At 43.1% G+C, this 20,657-nt stretch overlaps 1 protein-coding gene across 3 annotated transcripts in view; it reads right to left on the reverse strand.

Annotated features, from left to right (window-relative positions):
• KSR2 (kinase suppressor of ras 2) overlaps positions 1–20,657 on the reverse strand; it is a 2,556,886-nt gene that overhangs the window by 977,787 nt on the left and 1,558,442 nt on the right. The gene's annotated exons all lie outside the window — the stretch shown is intronic.

A 20,657-nucleotide genomic window follows, 5' to 3' on the forward strand; every position in this document is an offset into this window, starting at 1 on the left:
TACCAGAGAGGTAGCAAACTGGCTCACTTATAGAACCCACATAATCAAAATAGGGGAAGCCACCTCAAGCAGTAGACCCATAACAAGCAGCGTACCCCAGGGTTTGGTCCTGGGGCCTCTGTTATTTAGGATATACTTTTCTGAGGTGCAGGCCAAAACCAGTGGGCTATGGCTGACCAAGTTTCTGATGACAGCAAGCTGGGTGCTGTCATCAATTCCCCTTAATGATGTAGACATCCTCCAAGAGGGTCTCGCTCAGACAAATGACTGGTGTCAGAAACATGGCCTCAAGCTGAATACCAAAAAATGCATCATCATCTCCTTTGGGGAGAGTGACATCACCACAAATTATTACACTGATAACATCCTAAGCATGCAATCAGTTGTGAGGGATTTGGGCACCCAGGTTGATAGCAACCTGACTTTTGACTACCATGTTGCTTCCATTGTATGGAAAGCCTTCTACATGGCCCACCTCATACGTAAGGATATCTCATCCAGGGACAAGAAGGTCATAACATCCCTGTATTCTTCCCTTATTATTGAGTACGACACTCCTTTCGGCATGTACCTTGCAAAGCACATGCAGCAGCTGGAGACCACAGAGGTTCCTCACCAGGAGAATCCAGGGCCTCAAATATCTACCATACACAGATAGGCTAAAAGCCCTATCCCTCTAGTCAGTTTCATACAGACTCCTCAGAGGTGATCTCTGTCTGGCATACAAGGCGATTACGGACCCCACCTTGATGGCACTTGCTGCATGTCCACAAGTCAACCTCCAATAGAGTAACTTGCACGCACAGCCTCAACCTGGTCTGTGACATCAACATGACTTGTTGGCAGGACAGATTTGTGCCCCAGACACTCCCCCATCTATGGGATAGACTCCCTCTCACGTTAAACAGAGTACCTCTTTACCCCTTTTTAGGCACAACCTGGATAACTGGATGGGAAACAGAAAATATACCCCTGGGATTCCACCCGTGTCCCTGCTGGACAGAGGCATCAGGTGCTGACTTGTCTAAACATGGGCTAAACTCTTGGCTAGGCTTATAAGGGCCTCAAGGCCAATAGCCTGGTAACATCCTATGATTATAATAACATGAATGTCAATGCAGATAACAGTACTATAAAAGCAATAAGACTCAATAGTGAAAGCATGATATGGATGTAGTAGACCACACAGGAGATGTTGTTAGGCTCAGAACTGCAGGTAGAAGACACCTGAAAGTTTATTTATTTCCACATTATATTCTCCTTGGATGTCATTATGCTGCAAGGAAAACAACATCATCAGTGGTTTAGGAGTAGAAAAAGTCTTCACTGTGCTGAAAATATTTTTTATAAATATTTTCATGTTTTGGATTTAAAAGATAGTCCTATCCAGGCAATATATTTACTTTAAAGAAAGTGAACATGTTTTAAATGATATAAGTAAGCATGAAGACAATAGTTATTTCTGATGCAATGCTAGATGGAGGAATAGCATGGTTTTGGGGTATTCTTTTTCTGTACAGCACATGTAACATAAATGGAAAACTAAGTAAACATGAATAAATTAAAATAACATTGACACAGATTCAGTTACTGCAATATAGAAAGTCTGACACAACGAAAACCTACAGTCATTCACCTTGAGTACTGTATCAGTTGTTTAAGTCCCCTAACTATGTTCATTCTACAGTATAGCATTTTACTTACAGCTGTTCCAGGTTTGTACCATTCTGACTAATGGATGAAATACACACATCATATGATCACTGTCTATAATTACCATTCTGAAATTTCATTCCAAGAGTGAAACACGGGTTGCCTCTGCTTGTGAGGGATTTTTGGTTTCATATAGTTTCTTCAGTTTTTTCCTAACCACAAGAGAGTTTCCCACACTAAATGAAGTATTACCGTTTCCTGTTATTTTATATGGTGATATAGGTCAGCAATCATTACTTTGAAATAAATTTGTTTCCTGTTAAAAGGTTTATGGTCTGTTTTACGTTTACAGTATGCTGTCCTCAGGCTGTTTACGCAGTGTTCTGGTAGCATAGTGTTATTTTACTGTATTTGGTACCACGTTACTAGTTTAGTCAATGGAGTTACCTTATGTAATGCAGAACAGATCTGTTTATTTTCTTTGTGCTATATTCATGAGAAATAATGTGCAAGTGTAAGTGTCACATGATTTCATAAATATCATTTTGTTTTTATTGCTTCATTTTCTGAGCCTCATTGGCAGAAACATGTACTACTCTGAAAAAAAGAATGGTGACTTTCTGATTTTATTTTTTTAATATTTCCTTTTCCTCCAAGATTGTGTAACCACCAAGACGGTATATTTAAACATTGTGTTTTAGACAGGGCCTTCACACAGAGGCTACAAAATTATTTTTTGTTATCTGACATGATATTGTAATATTGTTTTTCATTACAGCACTTTCATGTGTCTTACATATTTTGTTATGATGTTTGCATCTTGACTTATGGAGACACAAAGTTCATTACAGATCATTTCATAACGTAAGAGGTTTTCATACTGTTTTGCTAGCATTTGTTTTTTTTCTTTGGGGGTAATTTTATTTTATTTTTTTTTTTTATCTAAGCTACCACCAATTAAGATATCAGCCAGGCCAACCCCCTCGGATTAAAAGTGATTGAAAATATTTATACATCCTATCAAAGAAAGGTATAGTAACATAATATCATTTAGAGGCCAATGTTGACCACAACTATAAATAGTAACAGTCCCTATCAACATTTGTTGAACTAAAACATTGCATACAAATGTAAGAAAATGTAAAAATGTTTTAATAACTTAGCTTCACTGAGAAATGTAACAAAAAAATATCTAGAGCAGGTCCAGTGATGTTGGAAACCCTGATAATGCAAATGACACACACATATCAGTCATAAAAGTTGATCAGATTCATATCAAGCCATCAATAGACACTCCAAAGCAAGTACAAATATGACTCCGTCATTGTCCATGCTGGTGTGAATGACCTGAGACGTACCTCCCTGGATTACATGAAGAGAAACATAGAGGAGCTCTCTGATCATGTGGCCCAGGCCGGTATGCCCCTGACCTTGAGTAGCATCTTACCCTCACCAAGAATTATACCACAGTATAAAGACAAAATGATAAATTTCAACAATTGGCTAAAGTATTGGTGTCACTCAAAGGGGATCCAGTGTCTGTCAGCCTGGGATGACATGCTTGACAAGCCACATTGCTTCACTAGGGACAGCTTACACCTGTCACCCCTGCGTTTTCGAATACTGGCCAAGGCTCTTGCCACCCCCATAGTGCCTTTTTTAGGCAAGGCTCAAAAGACAAACCCTCCTCCTTAGACAACACAAGGAAAAAGAAACTAAGGGTAATGCTGCTCAACGCCAGAAGTCTAAACCTCAAGATGCATGCACTCGAGGCTCTCCTCAGTATGGAGAATATCGATATCTGTGCAGTAACAGAAACCTGGTTCAAGGCTCCCGAGAGCACCCCAGCACTACCAGGCTATACCTCATACCATGCTTTTTGGCCCCAAAACTCGGACTGAACCACAAGAGGAGGGGGAGTATCCATATTCATCAAAGATACCCTTACCTCCAGGCTAGTGGCACTGCACGAAGCATCTGAGACCATCCATGTGCAACTAACAGTGGGCAAAACTTCCTTCCAGTTTGTAGCCTGCTATAGACCACCCTCCCAAGCTCAGGAACCCCACTCGGCTTTCCTGAAGACACTGGAGAATATAAAGGTCTCTCTAAACACCATTATATTGGGTGACTTTAACTACCCAAACATAGACTAGGAGCACTACTCAAGCCCCAACACCCTAGCCCAACAGTTCCTAGAATTTACAAACTCAAATGCTATGGAACAACTGGTCACCACTCCCATAAGAGGGGAAAACATATTGGACCTGATCATCACCAACATGGAGACTCTATGTTCCATACCAGAGGTATACCCCTCATTGGTAAGATCTGACCATAAATTAATCACTATGGACATCCATATCCCGTCGTCCCCACCCCCAGCAAAGGAAACCATGGTCAAAAACTTCTCAAAAGCAAACTTCCCACTTCGCAAAACTGAGGTGGAATCCTTCAAAGCCCCAGGGCCAGTGGAAAATATGACCCAAACCGCAGAATCCTTTACAAGCGCATTCTATGGATACCTATAGGAATGCATGGATTGTGCTATCCTAAATAAAACCAAGACACACTCCTCCAAAGGCAGGAGACCTGTCTGGTGGACCCCAGCCATAAATAAGCTGTACAACAGAAGGAGGAAACTACTACATGATAGAACAAAATCCCTGAAAGAGAAAGGCAACTCTGATCAGTACTAGCAAGAAACTACGATCCCTCATAAAATCATCTAAGGCTAGCTTCGAAAGAAAAATTGCACAAGATGCTAAAGATAATCACAAGGCTTTCTTTAGTTATGTCAGAAACCTGGGTGGAAACTCCCAGATATGCTCTGAGTTAGTGCAAAATGACAAAAAATACACTGAACCCACAGACATTGCCAACATCCTGGCAGACAGGTTCAGTGCAAACTCCCCCCCTCCCCCCCAAATGAGCAAATGACTATCCCAACAGAGTGTAGCCTCCCTGACATCACAGATGCAAAGGTGAGAGCTACCCTCTCCAAAGCAAAAAACACAGCATCAGTGGGACCGGACGGTGTCCCGGGCTGCGTTTTACATGAGCTCCAAGAAGAACTGAACCCTCACTTAAAATCACTGTTCAGTCTCAGCCTTACACCAGGATATGTACCCAAAGAATGGTGTACAGCAACAGTGGTTCCACTCCATAAAAGTGGTGCCACAACGGACCCCGGAAACTATCGCCCTATAAGCCTAACTAGCCTGGTCTGCAAAGCTATGGAGCGCATCATCATGGAACTCATAAACAAAGACATTGGGAACCTCCAAACACTGGATCCTACCCAATTCAGCTTTGTCAAGGGCAGATCTTGCCTCTTGAACCCGGTCAATTTCTTTGAAAAAGTCACCAAGGCCATAGACGAAGGGAAGGTAGTCCACACAGCCTACCTTGACCTTGCAAAAGCCATCGACACAATACCCCACTCAGGCATCATAAATAAGCTCACCAGCTTAAATATCAACACCTATGACACAAGATGGGTTGCAAACTGACTGGACAGAACCCACATGGTCAGAATTGCAGGTGCCATGTCAGACTCTAAACCAGTTACAAGTGGCATCCCACAAGGCTCAGTCCTGGGACCTCTCTTGTTCGGTATATATTTCTCTGAGGTACAGGCTAACACAGGAGGACTATAGCTGACAAAGTATGCAGATGACTGCAAACTGGGGGCCATAATCAACTCACCGGCTGACACAAGCATCCTCCAAAAAGGTCTCACAGAGACGGATAACTGGTGCCAGAGCCATGGCCTAAAGCTAAATGCCAAAAAGTGCATAGTCATCCCCTTTGGGAAAAACAAAGTGCCCACAAATTACCACATAGGTGGTAATCCATTAAGTACGGAAGAAGTAATTAGGGATTTGGGGACCCAAGTAGAATGCAATCTCTCCTTTGACAATCACATTGCCAAAGTGGTTAGAAAGACATTCTATATAGCCCACCTTATCACGAAGGGTTCACATCTAGATCAAGAGAGGTCAATGTGCCCCTCTACTCATCACTCATCAGGCCCATAATTGAATACAATGCCCCATTTGGTATGTACCTTACCTGACACCTGCGACAACTAGAAAGACCCCAAAAGTACATCACCAAGAGGATCAGGGGACTCATACAGATGCCCTACGCAGTTAGGCTAAAGAAACTCCAGCTCTACTCAGTTGCTTACCACCTACTCAGAGGCGATCTGTGCCTGACATATAAAGCCATGTCCAACCCGGAATTAATGGACATGCTCCACCTCAAGAAATCCAAATCCATCAGAACTACACGCTCCAGTGACTTAAACCTCAGCACAGAAATAAATAGAACATGCTGGAGGGACAGAATCAAATCCCAGAGGCTCCCCTCACTCTGGAACAAAATCCCAATCCATGTCAGACAGAGCCCCTCAATGACCCTCTTCAAGAAGAATCGTGACGTTTGGATGTGAGATCATAAATTTACCCCGGGATCTATTCTGTGTCACTGCTAGACAGAGGCACGGTAAACTAACCTTAAATGGACTATCTTCTGTGACCTACTATACAGAGGCACAGTCAACTAATCTAAGAAGGGTGGCAAAAGCCAAACACACTCTGGCTAGGCTTGTAAATGCCCTAGGGCAGATAGCCTAGTATCAACCCATGAACCTATAATGGTAATTAACTATGTTCAATGAGACGACATGCTTCACAGTTGATCTATGAGAAGGAGTTCTCAGCAACAGGTAACTGACAGGGATTTTTTTCTAATGTTATCCCCTTCACAACAGCTGTCTTCTCTGTCATTCCTACAGCTTGGGGCATACACAGCTACTTCAGATCCATGACATCATGTGTTAGAATAGCAGACTGTGCTAAGACCCTGTTTTACTCAGCCTGACATCCCATCCCATAAGCAAACACAGGAAAACAGCTCAAGAAGTCAGCATAGAAAGATGCATATAAATACACAATCTGACTTGCCGGTGACTCGATTCATATCCAAGGATTGGGGACTATCTAAACACAGAAGATACAGGAAAATGTAATCTGCATTGACTGTTGGGAGGGTCTGCTTACAAAACAGCTAATATGGTGAGTGCACAGCTGTTATATTTGGTATAAGGGCGCTTCTGAGGTAAGGAACTGTTAGGAAAAATTCCAAGCACTAGAAATTGCACTTCAAGAGGCCACGGCTGGAGAATGGTCAAAAGGTTAAAGTCCAGAAGATTGTATTATGAAATACTGGTGTACTAAAGGAGACCCATATTTAGAATTCATGGACCAAGCAATAATGTCTGAAGTTATTAACTGCTAGTCAGGTGGTAGCATTTGAAACTTGGATAAGAAACAGGCACAGCCCTAGTGCAGTGGCTTTTGACAGCAGCATTTCATACAGGAAGGACAGCTACACCTGGCCAAAACATAGTGCAGTTAGCAATCCACTTAGGAAGGGTCTTCCTGGGAACTGTAACCCCATCCCTTCATGGAAAAAAAAGATGAACAGGTATTCAGACTTCTTGTATTCATGTACCAGATAAAAATGAGGTGGTGCATGTGCAATGTCTGAAGGGCAATCTATTCTCTGCCTTCAGCTCCAGAAAGAAAAGTTAAGCAAACTGGATTAAGGGCAATTCTAACACCACTTTTATGAGGAAACGAGGGCCAATTCTAAGAGGTACCCAGTCCTTTTTTTAAGATCAAACACAGTTTGCTAAAGAAAGGAGCCTGAAGTTCTGAAATCTGATGACCAGAAGTGGTGGCTAATGTGAAAATTGTTTGCCAAGAGATAAAGTTCATGCTGCAAAACTTTTAGTTATGTACTTACCATAACTTCGGATGTATGGGATCCATCTCGCCTTCATTCATAACTGATGGGTTCGGAGCTGATCCATCGGCTCAGACTCGGCCACTATATACTAGAACGAAGTCTCTAATTGGCTGGGCTACCCCTTATCCCAGAATGCACCACGCCTGCTTCCCCAGATCTTGTTTGTTCGCTTTCATACCTGCATCCAGACACAGAGACATACCAGCAACTGTAACAAACTAAAGTCCTTCAAGAGAAAAACTCAGTAAGTAGCAACATTCCCTCTAAATCCAATGGGAAGGGGGAAGGAGGGAGTGCGTATGAATGTAGGCGAGATGGATCCCATACATCCGAAGTTATGGTAAGTACATAACTAAAAGATGTAATGGGATCCTATCTCGCCTACATTCATAACTGATGGGATAGCGTCCCTAGCACCTAAATCCCGGGTGGCTCATTGGAAAACACTCCTGAGAACTGTGGAACCAAAGGAAGCTCTACCTCAAGAAGCCACATCTATCTTGTAATGAGAAATGAAGGTGTGCGGAGAAGTCCAAGTAGCGGCCGCACAGATATCATCTATCGATAATTTGGAGTGGAATGATACAGAAGTAGCCATTGCCCTGGTAGAATGAGCCCTGACTGGGAAGGGTAGCTCTTTGCCGGACCGTGAATAAATGAAGGAGATGCAATCTTTAATCCATTTGGCTATGGTGGTTTTAGCCACCGGTTGACCCAACCTATTTTCCGCAAAGGACACAAACAGCTGATCTGATTTTCGTGTCTGATTGGTCCTACTTAAATAAAAACGCAGTTGTCTGTGAACATCCAACTGATGGAAAGTATATTCTGCGCTATTGCATAATTTGGGAAAAAACACAGGGAGCTCCAAGGATTGTTGAATGCATAAGGGGGATGCTACCTTGGGCAAGAAAGAGGGATTTAACTTGAGGGACACTCTGTCTTTGTGAAAGGTCAAATAAGGAGGATTAGAACAGAGAGCCTGAAGCTCTGAAACCCGCTTGGCAGAGGTTATTGCCACCAAAAAGGCGGTTTTCCAAGATAGAAATTTTATATCACAAGTAGCTGCTGGTTCAAAGGGGCGGGCAGTTAAAGAAGCTAGAACCATATTCAGGTCCCAAGGGGGCACAGGATGGGCTATGGGGGGCCGAAGGAGCCACGCTCCTTTAAGGAAAAATTTGCAAAGCCTGTTTGCCATTAAGGAAGGCTCAAAAGAGACATGAAAATTAGAGATAGCCGCCAGTTGGACTTTAATTGTGGAAACTGAAGAGCCCAAATGAAACAAAGAAGCCAGGAATTCTAAAACCTGAGGTACTGGGGTGGTAAGGGGATCTATACCTCGCTGCTGGGCCCAAAGAGCAAACCTCTTCCATTTGCTGGAATACAGGTTAATAGTGGAAGGTTTGTGAGAAGAGGACAAAATGTGGATGACGTCTGGAGAAAGAGAGTTATCTCTGACTAAGGTTGGAAGTGGAGTAACCAAGCGGCCAACCTCAAGGACCTGAGGGATGGGTGAGACTGTCCCAACTGATGAGTTAACAGGTCGGGCACCAGGTCCAGAAACCATGGGCCTTCCACCGCATACCTCAGAAGGAAGGGGAACCAAACCTGACGAGGCCAGTGTGGAGCGATCAAAATCATGTCGCTTCCTAGATAAATTGCCTTCTGTATCACCTTCGGGAGAAGGGGAACCGGAGGGAAGGCATAGAGTAGACCGGGGGGCCAACTGTGAGCTAGGGCGTCCCTGGGAATCTGCCCCTGAGAGGGAGTCAGAGTGAAGAACTCCCTGCATTTCGCATTGCGAGGGCTGGCGAACAAGTCGCAACAAGGGAGGCCCCACTTGGCAAAGATGTTTGCAGCCACTCTGTCGTTGAGGGACCACTCGTGGGGCAACAGGAAAGTCCTGCTCAGCTTGTCTGCAATAACATTGGATTTCCCCGGAATGTGCGTTGCCACTAGGAAATGCTGGGTAGCAATCACCCAATGCCACACTCTCATGGCCTCTTGGCAAAGAGGGTAGGAACTGGTTCCGCCTTGCTTGTTTATGTACCAGACTACCGACATGTTGTCGGACAGAATCGCAATAGTACCCCAGGGAAGAGCATGATGAAGTGCTTGCAACGCCAGTAGCACCGCTCTCATTTCCAGGATATTGATATTTAAGTGCATTTTGTGAACCTGCCACGTGCCTTGGACAGACCTGTCCAGATAATGACCCCCCCCACCCTATCTGGGAGGCGTCCGTGGTCCCCATGGCGACGGCAGGCTGAAGAACAAAGGGTCACCCCTGGTCCAGGTTGGACCGAAGCAGCCACCAATGTAGGTCCCGACGGCAAATTTCCGTAATCTAGACCAGATGATTCAAGGGGAGTTCCTGAAAGGACCATTGAACCGACAGTAGCCATTGCAGCACCCGCATGTGCAGCCTGGCTAAGGGGACTAGAAGAATAGTCGAGGCCATCGTGCCCAATAACTGCAGAATCAGTCTGGCCTGAACTCGTGATCTGGGTAACAAGGTTTGGACCTGAGACTGCAGGACCTGAATCCTTTCTACCGGCAAGAATGCCCGCATTCTTCTTGTGTCTAACTCTGCACCTATAAAGGTAATACGCTGAGATGGCTGCAGCACAGATTTTCCCCAATTGAACGTGATTCCTAGTGAATGACCCAAACTGACTGTGGTCATAAGCGCCCGAACTAATAGATGCTTGGAGGTGGCAGTAAGGAGCCAGTCATCTAGATAGGGAAACACTTGAAATCCTAGACTTCTCAAGTGAGCTGTCACTACTGCCAGACACTTGGTGAACACCCTGGGGGCTGTGGTGAGACCAAAGGGCAGTGCTCGGAACTGGAAATGACTGGCTCCCAGGTGGAAGCGTAAATGACTCCTGGACTCTTGACTTACCAGAATGTGATAGTAAGCGTCCTTGAGATCTAAGGAGCACATCCAGACATCCTTCTCCAATAACGGGAGAATGGACTGAAGGGTGAGCATTTGGAATTTGGATATTTTACAAAGCGATTCAATGATCTGAGGTCCAAAATGGGCCTTAAGTCCCCTGTCTTTTTTGGCACCAAAAATAGCCTTGAGTAAGTTCCTGATCCGATCTGGTCGGTGGGGACAGGCTGGATGACTCCTTTTCTTAGCGGCTTTGAAACCTCGACCGCTGCTTGATCCTGCTGACTGGGTGGCACATCTGGGATTTTCCTGATAGGAAGAGGGGGGTTCTTGATGAAAGGGATGAGATAGCCTCCGGTTATGGTCCGGAGCACCCATTGATCCTTGGTGACAGATTCCCAAGCCTGCGGGTGTTCCGCAAATCAACCCCTGACTGGCTCCGGAGATGCGCAGTCGGGCCACGTCTCAGGGACGGTGAGCGTAGGATGGACCACAAAAGGAATCGCGGTCTCCGGAGTTACGGGGGCCTCTGCCGCCTCTGGGGCGGCATCTTCCTGAATCCCCCCCCCTGCCTCTAGAGGGGGGATCACTCAGTGGAGTAGGGAAAGACCTTTGAGATTTCCTGAACCACATTTTCCCTCCTCTCTGGGCCTTGGGGTAAGGTCTAGAGGGAGCGAAAAAACGGGCCCCCACGGCAGTCAAGGTCTTGCCCTCCTGCTCGCACCGAGTCAGTGTGTCCTTCACCTTGGGTCCAAACAGGGAGGACCCATCAAAGGGGGCATCGGTGAAGGAAGACTTAAAGGCCTCCGCAAAGGGACACAAGCGTAACCAGGTGTGTCTTCTAAGAGCCACGCCTGTTCCCGCTGCTCTACTTGCCCCTTCGGCCGCATATGATATGAGCCTCATGGACGAGTTGACTATCGAAGATAGGGTAGTCATCTGGGCGCCAACAGTTTGGGCTAACGCCTCAGGAAGATTACCCATAAGAGACTCACCTAACTCTTTGAGGAGGTCCCTTTGGAGCCTGGTAAAATGACAAAGATAATTCAGCGACCGCAGGGTAAAGGCCGCTGAAGAAAGGGTATGCTTCCCGTACCTATTCATGCTCCTGGAATCCTTATTAGGAGGGTGAATAGACGTTGAAGCCTCTGCCACGTCCTGCTGGGTGGCAGATGCCACCACCATCGCATCTACTGCAACTCCTTTAGTCAAAAATTCCTTTTGAGGAGGGGCTGAGAGGAACTTGTTAGGCCTGGCGGGCACTGGTTCCACAGTGTCAGGGTGTTCCCACACCCTTCGAGAAACTAAATCTAGTAATTCATCGAAGGGTGGAGACACCCAGGAGGCGGAGGGCTGGGCCCCAAAAGCCTCGAGGAAGACTGACTCCTCTGCGGAAGGGGTTTTGGACTGCCAATCGCCTCTCTGTCTCAGGATCTCGAGGATACCTGAGAATGAGACGTCATCCGAGGATGATTTTGGGGACCCCTCTGCATCATCGAGGTCAGTATCTGATGTGATAGACTCATCCTGGGAGTCAATGTGCTTCCTCTTGCACAATTTTTTTCTTAGAGGTTCATCTGAAGCGGATTCAGAAGGACCTCCCGGGAGAAGGGCACCCCCCAAGGGGGTATCCTCAGGCCCTGGGGCCCCGCTGTCATGGGAATGAAGCACACCAGAAGCACCAGTTCCCATGTCTAGGGACAGTGAAGTAGAGACTTGCTGAGCCGGCAAGGACATGGCCAGCACACTCCTCATGGCCTCAAAAGCAGGACCTTCAGACTCTACGGAGGACACCGGCTGAGAGACCACAACATTACCGGGAATCCCTGCGGCCGATGCTCCGAGGGGAAGACTAGGCAACGAAGCTACCAGTTCCAAAGTGTTCCCTTCGGCCCCGACCAAGGAAGTCCCGGTACCGAACCCTGACGCCGAGGACAGGGTAGGAATGATGGTCGGAACAGAGAAGCTCCAAGGGAGTCTCGGTTCCGACTGGACAACTCTGCTCCGCTCTACCATCACCGACTCCAAGGGCTCCGAGGAGGATGGAGGAGGAATCGGATGTGTCGAAGTGGAGACCGGCTCCGGAGCCAAATGGGCTTGAGCCGAGACCATTTTTGCAAAAACCGGGGACTGGAAAAGCCTCTGGATAACTCTGTCTAAATCTGAGTCTGACAACCTGGAGGATTTAGAGGAAATAGATGGGGGCCGAGACGACTTCTCTCTTGGCTCCGATAGACCAGGGGACCGGCTCTGAAACGGCTTCAACACCATCGGCACCGGATCCGGAACCATATGAATAAGCATCGGCGCTGAAGGGGACTTCGGGGCCGGGGGGGGGGAGAGTCTGAGCTGCACACCTCCAACGGCTCCGAGACCAAAGGAGCCGAAGCAGATGATTTGCCTCTCGATCCCCCAACCTGCGGCTCCGACACCAATGGAGCCGAGGAAAGAGGTATCGAGGCAGACCCTTCCACCCGAGGCTCCGAAGCCATTGGAGCCGAGGAAGAAGAGGTCAACCTATGCTTCTTGTAAGTCGGTTCCGACGGACTGGTCGGAGCCGACGACCTTTTCTTTTTAGAAGCTGGAGAGGAAGGAGAAGCCAAAGCTTCCTCAAAGGAGGGCTTAATAAGGCCCTTAAGGATCAATTTATTTTTTCGTTCTTGAAGGACCCTAGAGGAAAAAGCATGACAAACACTACATGTTTCCTGCAAATGTTTCGGTCCTAAACAATGTACACAAACAGCATGGCTATCAGTAAGAGACATTTTGTAGTTGCACTTGGTGCACTTTTTAAAACCAGACTTCTGCTCTTTCGACATCCTATCACACAACTATTTCCCACAACGAAAAGCAAACCTTAAAGTAGGGCACGAGCCCTTTGACTCAAAAAATGGGACTGGCCCGAGATACAGAACACAAAACAGGCAGAAGCCCTCTAACTTAAACGGGCTTAGCCCGATAAATCAGAACGTACAAAGAGACAAAATCAACACACCGAAACACAAATAAGGGCAAGGGCCCTCTAACTTAAACGGGCCTTGCCCGGTATGTAGAAAAAAATACCAATCACACCAAAACAGGTTACACACACATGTAAAGCTGTTAAAACAGCTGTTTGTTAAATTTGTGAAGAAAACCCTAGGTCAAAAGACCAAAAAGTAATGAAAAAAAACACTTAGCTCCAGCCAAGTCGTGACCACGTCCAGCTTGAAAAGCGGCAAACGAGATCTGGGGAAGCAGGCGTGGTGCATTCTGGGATAAGGGGTAGCCCAGCCAATTAGAGACTTCGTTCTAGTATATAGTGGCCGAGTCGGAGCCGATCCAGTTATGAATGTAGGCGAGATAGGATCCCATTACATCTAGAAGGTTCAGACTGGAGAAAAATAAAGGAAAGCTTGTCAATCATGAAGTTGATGGGCCAAGGAAAAGGACTATTCATAAATGGATAATGAACTCTTAAGAATTTTTTAATGAGCTAGTTATAGAACTCAGCTCTGCCCTCTACTAGGTCCTGACAGGCAGAGATGCCAGAGATTTGCTCCTTTGGCCATGTAATCGTCCAAAGTCAGAAAAAGGTCTGGAGTATTTCACAATCTTGCAAACTTACTTGCTTATTTGGTAAATGACAGGCACATAGCAGAAGAAAATCCTGGAGTAAATAACTTATTTTCAGCATCAATCCCCTCTGAGAAGCTGACTGAGTGTTTGGGCAATAGCAGAGGGACTAACTAGGAAACAATGTCTTAGGTACATTCTGATGTCAGTGGAAATGAAAGAGTGATATCCTTTGCATGTAGTTTTCTGCACAGTTTCCTGCACTGCTGGGGACTAGAGAACGTAAAGCCTCACACTCTTCAGACCCAATGCTATCACCTTATATGTAATGAGGATAAGCTCTGGTTTCTTCTAACTTTTATATTGTGATGAGGAATGGAATGGGAAAGACTGAGTCACAGGGCAGAAAATTTTATCAATCATCACCCACCTTACACTCCTAGATCCAGTCTGTGGGCAAGAATTTGTGATACTGAGAACTGTCCAAATCTGTCTTAATGAAAACAGTTCCTTAAGTCAGACTCAGGGAAAACTCCTGTCAGCTTATGGAAATGGCCACGGGGTCTGTAGTAAGAGAAGTGCACAAGTAAAATATGTTACCAGGTAGCCCCTCAACCACCCAGTGCCAGTCAATTAGCTGAAGAAATAAATGTTTCTTCTCATCCAGTGCATTATCCACAATAGCTGTAGCATTAATATATACTCTAGCTGTAGAAGAGATATATGAAGTCAGCAGTATGCACTGAAAGTAGTGACATCAAAGAGCAAACTAAGTCTGTTCCAGTGGCATAGAGGGATAAAGCTCTGACTGTGACCAGGGTTTTATTACCATCCTTAGTGACTGATAGAGTGGCAGGGATGAATGGACATGACTATCCCAGGGGGAAGATGGTGATTGGTCTTCTCTTGGCAATGATTGCTGGTGGAGGCCACAGATGTAGCTAGAGGAGGCATGGTCAATGGACGGAAAGTGGGGCTGACTGCGCTGCTGTAGAGGTGGGGTAATATGCCACAAGCTCATACTGCACACACACCCAGGGACCATACCATGTTGCAACATATGGGAGGGCTGGGACAGAAAACAGGTAGGCCTTAATAAAGACCGCTTCCATGGACAGAAGCTTGGACATGCTAAGCCTCATTGCCTTGGTTCTGTGACTGCCCCAGCAAAAAAATAAATAAAAATGGAATAAGTCAAGGGTGGCATGATGTTGGCTGGCAGAACTGGCACAGATGGGGCAAAAGGGCCCATCTGGTACAATGATGGAATGTTGGGAGAGAAAATGTAATAAAGAGCAAATTAAATGAATCCTCTGCATGGATTACAGGCATTGATAAGAAAACAGACAGTTGTTATATTCAGTAACACCATACAGGTACACTGCGGCAGCAGAGTTGTGAACTCTGGAAACTGACTGTTCAGAATTTGACAGAGTAGATGTGGCCATTAAAGCCACTGAGCTCCAGGATAGCATCAAGCTCCCCCATTCCTTTCAGAACTAAGAACAGATCAAAAAACAGTTGGCCTTTTTTTTAAAGAAGGGCAATCTCTACAGCTCTTTTGAGTGGTGGAGTCAGCATTTGTCAAACAGCACTGAGTAGATTTGTTGATTACTTAACTGAGCCTTTCCTTGGCAGCACTAGAAGTGTTCTAAATCTTTTCAATGTGATGTTGAATGTTCTTGCTGATGTGAATTCACACAACCATTTTCCCCAGCTCCAAAAGTATTCCAGACAGCAGTCAGGGCAGCAAATACTAGTTTATTGGGATCACTCAACTCAATGATTTTTATGGAGCTTTTGAGGGACTGAGGGGGGCAAAACTGTTTGATACTTGAAGGCCCTCTTCATGGAGAAAATGTCCAAGAGAATTGGGCTGAACTAGAAAATTAAGCAGGTCCTGAGGAGCATCTAAAAGGCTTTCAAATCAATAAGATCCAAGGAGGTTTTTCCAAACAGAACATCCAACCAGAGCTCAGCACTGAGAATGACCTGCCTAAATACATCCTTAAAGTGAGAGAACCTTGGCCACAAAATCCTCTGCAGGCACATACCCAAGACTGCTGTCATAGCTGCAGTACCAGCAAAATCTAAGCTACAGTAGAACACAAGGAAGTTCAAAGGTTTTAACTAGCTATTCCTTGGTCCAGAATTAGAAAAAGCTGCCAGTTTCTCCAGTCTTAGTCCACTATGGAAGGTTAAAACCTGGAACGGTAAAATATCATTTAGGATTTTGGGCTTTAACATGACAGAGAAAAACTTCTGTGCAAAATATCAGACTCCTTATCAGGTAGTAGGGAGAAAGGTTCTGTGACATCAAGGAATTATGTTTAGCTGAACAGACCACATCTCAGTTTGCCCACATGGTCCGGAACATACTTCACTCCCAGTGGCAGATTTACCTGGGTTGCTAGTAGAGCTTCATCATCCACTATATCTGCTAAAATCTCATCTGTACTGCTTTTGGCTGCACAGTACCTGCAACTGTATGTGCTTTTCTGAGGGTAGCAAAATGACTTGATCTTCACAGTTAAATTGTGTTCACGAGCCACTCTTGTAAAAGAAAAAAAAACAGCAAATGTACTGCCAAATGCGGTCTGTGTTCACAAGCCATGCTTGATCCTTGAATGCTAAATCAGAGTGAGTAGCACTGCCGTCCCAACCTTTGAAAAATGGCACACCCTACTTTTCACAATACACAACTGTCCAGATCTTTGTAGAATGTCTGTATTTTTGTCCCATATTCTTTTGCCTGATCCACATAGACTTTATGATTTTTCTGGCAAATCTGTGAAGACTGAAGTCATTAAATAATGATATAGTTTTAGACAGCACATACTTCAGAATGCATGCTAACACAAATCCTGTTCTTCTAGCAACGTTCTAAGTTTATAAGAGCAATATTTAAACTACGTCTGGGACAACACAGTGTACTATATAGATGCACATGTGTACGTGTGTACGTATATATGTGTGTGTGTGTGTGTGTGTGTGTGTGTGTGTGTGTGTGTGTGTGTGTGTGTGTGTGTGTGTGTCTGTGTGCGTGTGTGTGTGTGTGTGTGTGTGTGTGTGCGTGTGGTTCTGTCCATTTGTGTATTATGTATTTGCATCTATGTGTATTATGTAGACATGTGTGCATGTGTATAATGTAGATGTGTGTGTGCGTCTGTCTGTCATATATTTGCATGTATGTATGTATGTATGTGTTTCAATTTTTCCTAACTCATCACATTCCAGTCATGTATGTCCTCTTGCACTAGTCATTAGTATTGTTTCCACGACAGTGAGCTGCTTAAATGTTTATAATGAAGAGACAGATGTTGTGGAGAGAAGGAAAAACACCCTTCGCATCTAAAAAGTATTCACTATACATATGTACCGGAATTTCCAAATGCTTCCAATGAAATACAATGTTGCATTTTAAGATATTATTTTAAAAGGCAGTCAACAGCTGTGGATTATTTTTATATTGTTTTAGTATATTTTTCTGAAATTTTTGTTAAGTTAATTATCTTTGAATGGTTTTGTAAATGGACGGATAAAAAATGTGTGATTTACTGGCATATCACTGAGGACTGAAGTCACTAAATACTGACATACATTTGAATTTTAGACATATCCTTCAAATATCAGATCAGGGGACTGAAGGGGGTGATGGTGGCAGCCTAGTTTACAGAAAAGAAAAACATCAGCTAGTGTTGTACTGCCTTTGGTGGTAAAACTTCTGCTGATGTGTTTTTCTTTTCTGTAAATCGAAGCACAGTGAACATATATTTTCTGTAAATCGAAGCACAGTGAACATATCTTTTCTGTACATCAAAGCACGGTGAACATACTTGAAGTGCAAGGTAATTTCCTCATTAGACTCACAGTCTGAATATTGTTGTTTCACTGCCACTTTTCTTCTTTTCTTCTTCTACAAAATAGAAGTTAATCTTCAAACCTGTTGTAGTAATGTATATCTATCACAAAACAAACTGGGGGTAAGGAAGAGACTTTATCATCTACCTCTCCTTCAGTAAATAATTATTAATCATAAATAAATTATGAAATTTATGAGCATAAAAAAATTGATGCAGAAGGTCTTTTTCTTTTATTTTGTGATAATGACAGCTGCTATTTAACACTTATTTGGTATGGAGTATGACACCACTAGTAGCCTATACACACAGCTTGTATTCCTGAGCATTTTCTGAAAAACATTGTGTAGAGTAGTAAAAGAAACTGCACAAATAGCAATGTTATCAGAAAGAAATATTTACGGTGATAATAGAATTATATAATTATAAAAATAAAATTAACACCAGACATCTCTTAAGATGCGTAACTTACCCTGCAAATATATAAATGGATCCCCCTGTCACCCACCATTGCATATCACACCACACTCCACAATAACAGGCATTCTAATAACTTCCACTACCTAATCCTATTAATAGAATAGCTGTTGTTTAGTTAAAGAAAAACCTAAAAAAGGAAGGAGATATTATATAATGTCATCAAGAAGAAGGCTGGAACATGCCATGCTGCTGCTGCTGTGGGCTTTATTTTTTGAATATTCATATATTCATAAAAACTTAAAAAGCAAAATATCATGAGCATTCAGAAGCCATGTAGCTGAAACATGATGTCCTTAAGGGGTCATTTGTGTCAATTACGACAAGTCACAGCTCAACACATCATCTGGTTTTTTTCAGAAACAAGGCTACACAACACCAAACCACACTACAAAATCAAGGCCTACAACCACACTTTCCAGAAGCAAGGCTACCACACACCAAAGTGTCCACACTACAAAATCAAGGCCTACAACCACTATCTTATCAAACTGAACTAGTTAGGGCTGAAAATGTTAATATTGTAGTTAAGAGGTATAAAGCAGGTTCACAGATAATTTTATATCTCTATACACACACACACACACACACACACATATATATATATATATATATATATATATATATATATATATATATATATATACCTACCATAAGGTTTATATTAGAAGTGCAGACCTGGGGGTGATCAGGGTCACACAGCTATGCATATGGCTGGGAGGATCTAGAATTAGTATTCATGTATTTCTGAATACTAGGTGTCAGGCATAGGATTCTGAATGAATGATGAGAAATAGTTTGACAATATGTCAAGCTGACGATAACAGTGGCAGTTATCCTGGAGATATACAGAGGCAGTCCGTTGATTTGACAGGTGAAGTTTTAATTGTGTTTGATAGTGGGATGTGGTTTCTATAGTACAGCTACACTATATGAATTTAGAGAAATTGTACATTATCCTTCTTCAGGCACATCCCTTTTTCCAGGAAGACAATACAACAGTAGTGGATCAGAGATCTACCCCTCAAGTGTGTAAAGAATAAAGGGATACCCCTTTCAACCGCTCTGGGTTAGCAAATCTTGGGGTCTTTGTGACCAAAAGGCAGCAAACTGACCTCAAAGGTGTCTCCAGAGCAGGAGAGAAAGATGTAGTATAAAACTGGAAGCCACCACCACGTAAACTAATTCTTTCTTGAAACAATCTTTCTATTTTGTTGAATTCATTATTTGACATCTGTACATCATCCATGTGTATTGTCCCTTCCTTATATTTTTGAAAATAAATATTTTGAAAATAAACCTTGGATGCAACAACATTGCAACAGATTGTCTTTCTTTCCAGTGTCTAAAGAGTTTGGTTTGTCCATCCTTTTTTAATTTTTTTAATTTAGAGAAAATTAATCTCAGAGGCTGAGTATTCAATTGAGAATCTTAAAAGTCTGTCTGTGGTCTTCTCTAGGTCCATTATAAAGCTTTGTAAATTCATGTATAGTCCATCCCAAAAGTATATATATCATAAATCTGTAATAATAGAAGTATCTTTTTGTAACTGGGGTTTATAACAACCTGAAACATTAGTTATTTTAGTTATAGACGATTTAATGATCATTCTTTGTATAAATTATGAAAAACAACAAAACCTTTGTTGTTGTACAACATATGCTTATATAAATCATTTTCCACATCATCATTTAAATGAGTCTATGCAAGGATGAAATGCTCTGGAAAATTGTTTTGTGTGTGTTAATGAAATGTTCCCCTTTAACCTTTTTCATGTGTCTTTATATAGGCTATAAAATAGTCTTATGTAATTAAAGCTGAGCTCTAAAATTAAGCTTTGTTTTAAAAGTTCCGGATGAGAGTTACCGTAAGATGGCATTGGCATACAGAACTCTCATTCCTCTTATTTTAAAAAAAAAACAACGCTCTAAGTGAATGGTGCCACACTAGCCGAATTGTCTATATAAGTTGTTTTCAAATTGACAGACCTGTTTCATTAGGAGTCATATCAGTTGCCAACGTTAGATTTGTTTTTTATATTGTATATTTTTATGGTGGCTCTATATAGAATTAATAGGAATCTATATACATAATTAAGGATAGAGTCTATACATGAACAAACTGTATTTATGAATTGCTTTAACATTTGTCTATATAAGCTAATACTGGCATTGGACTTTGAAGTATATATTTGTTGTTTTATTGTTCTTTTGATTTTTACAAAGCTCTAATATAATTACTACTAAGTTAGATATTTATCATTTTTTATGATATTAACATACATATTTAGTACTATATTTGACAATATATAGGGCTGTTATGCATTAAATTATTAACTATATATTTGCTATTAACAGTTCACAAACTTTTGATATATATTGCATTACTTGAAGCTG

This window comes from Protopterus annectens, chromosome 4.part0 (assembly GCF_019279795.1).
Source record: "Protopterus annectens isolate FY-2018-M chromosome 4.part0, PAN1.0, whole genome shotgun sequence".
Lineage (NCBI taxonomy): Eukaryota > Metazoa > Chordata > Ceratodontiformes > Protopteridae > Protopterus > Protopterus annectens.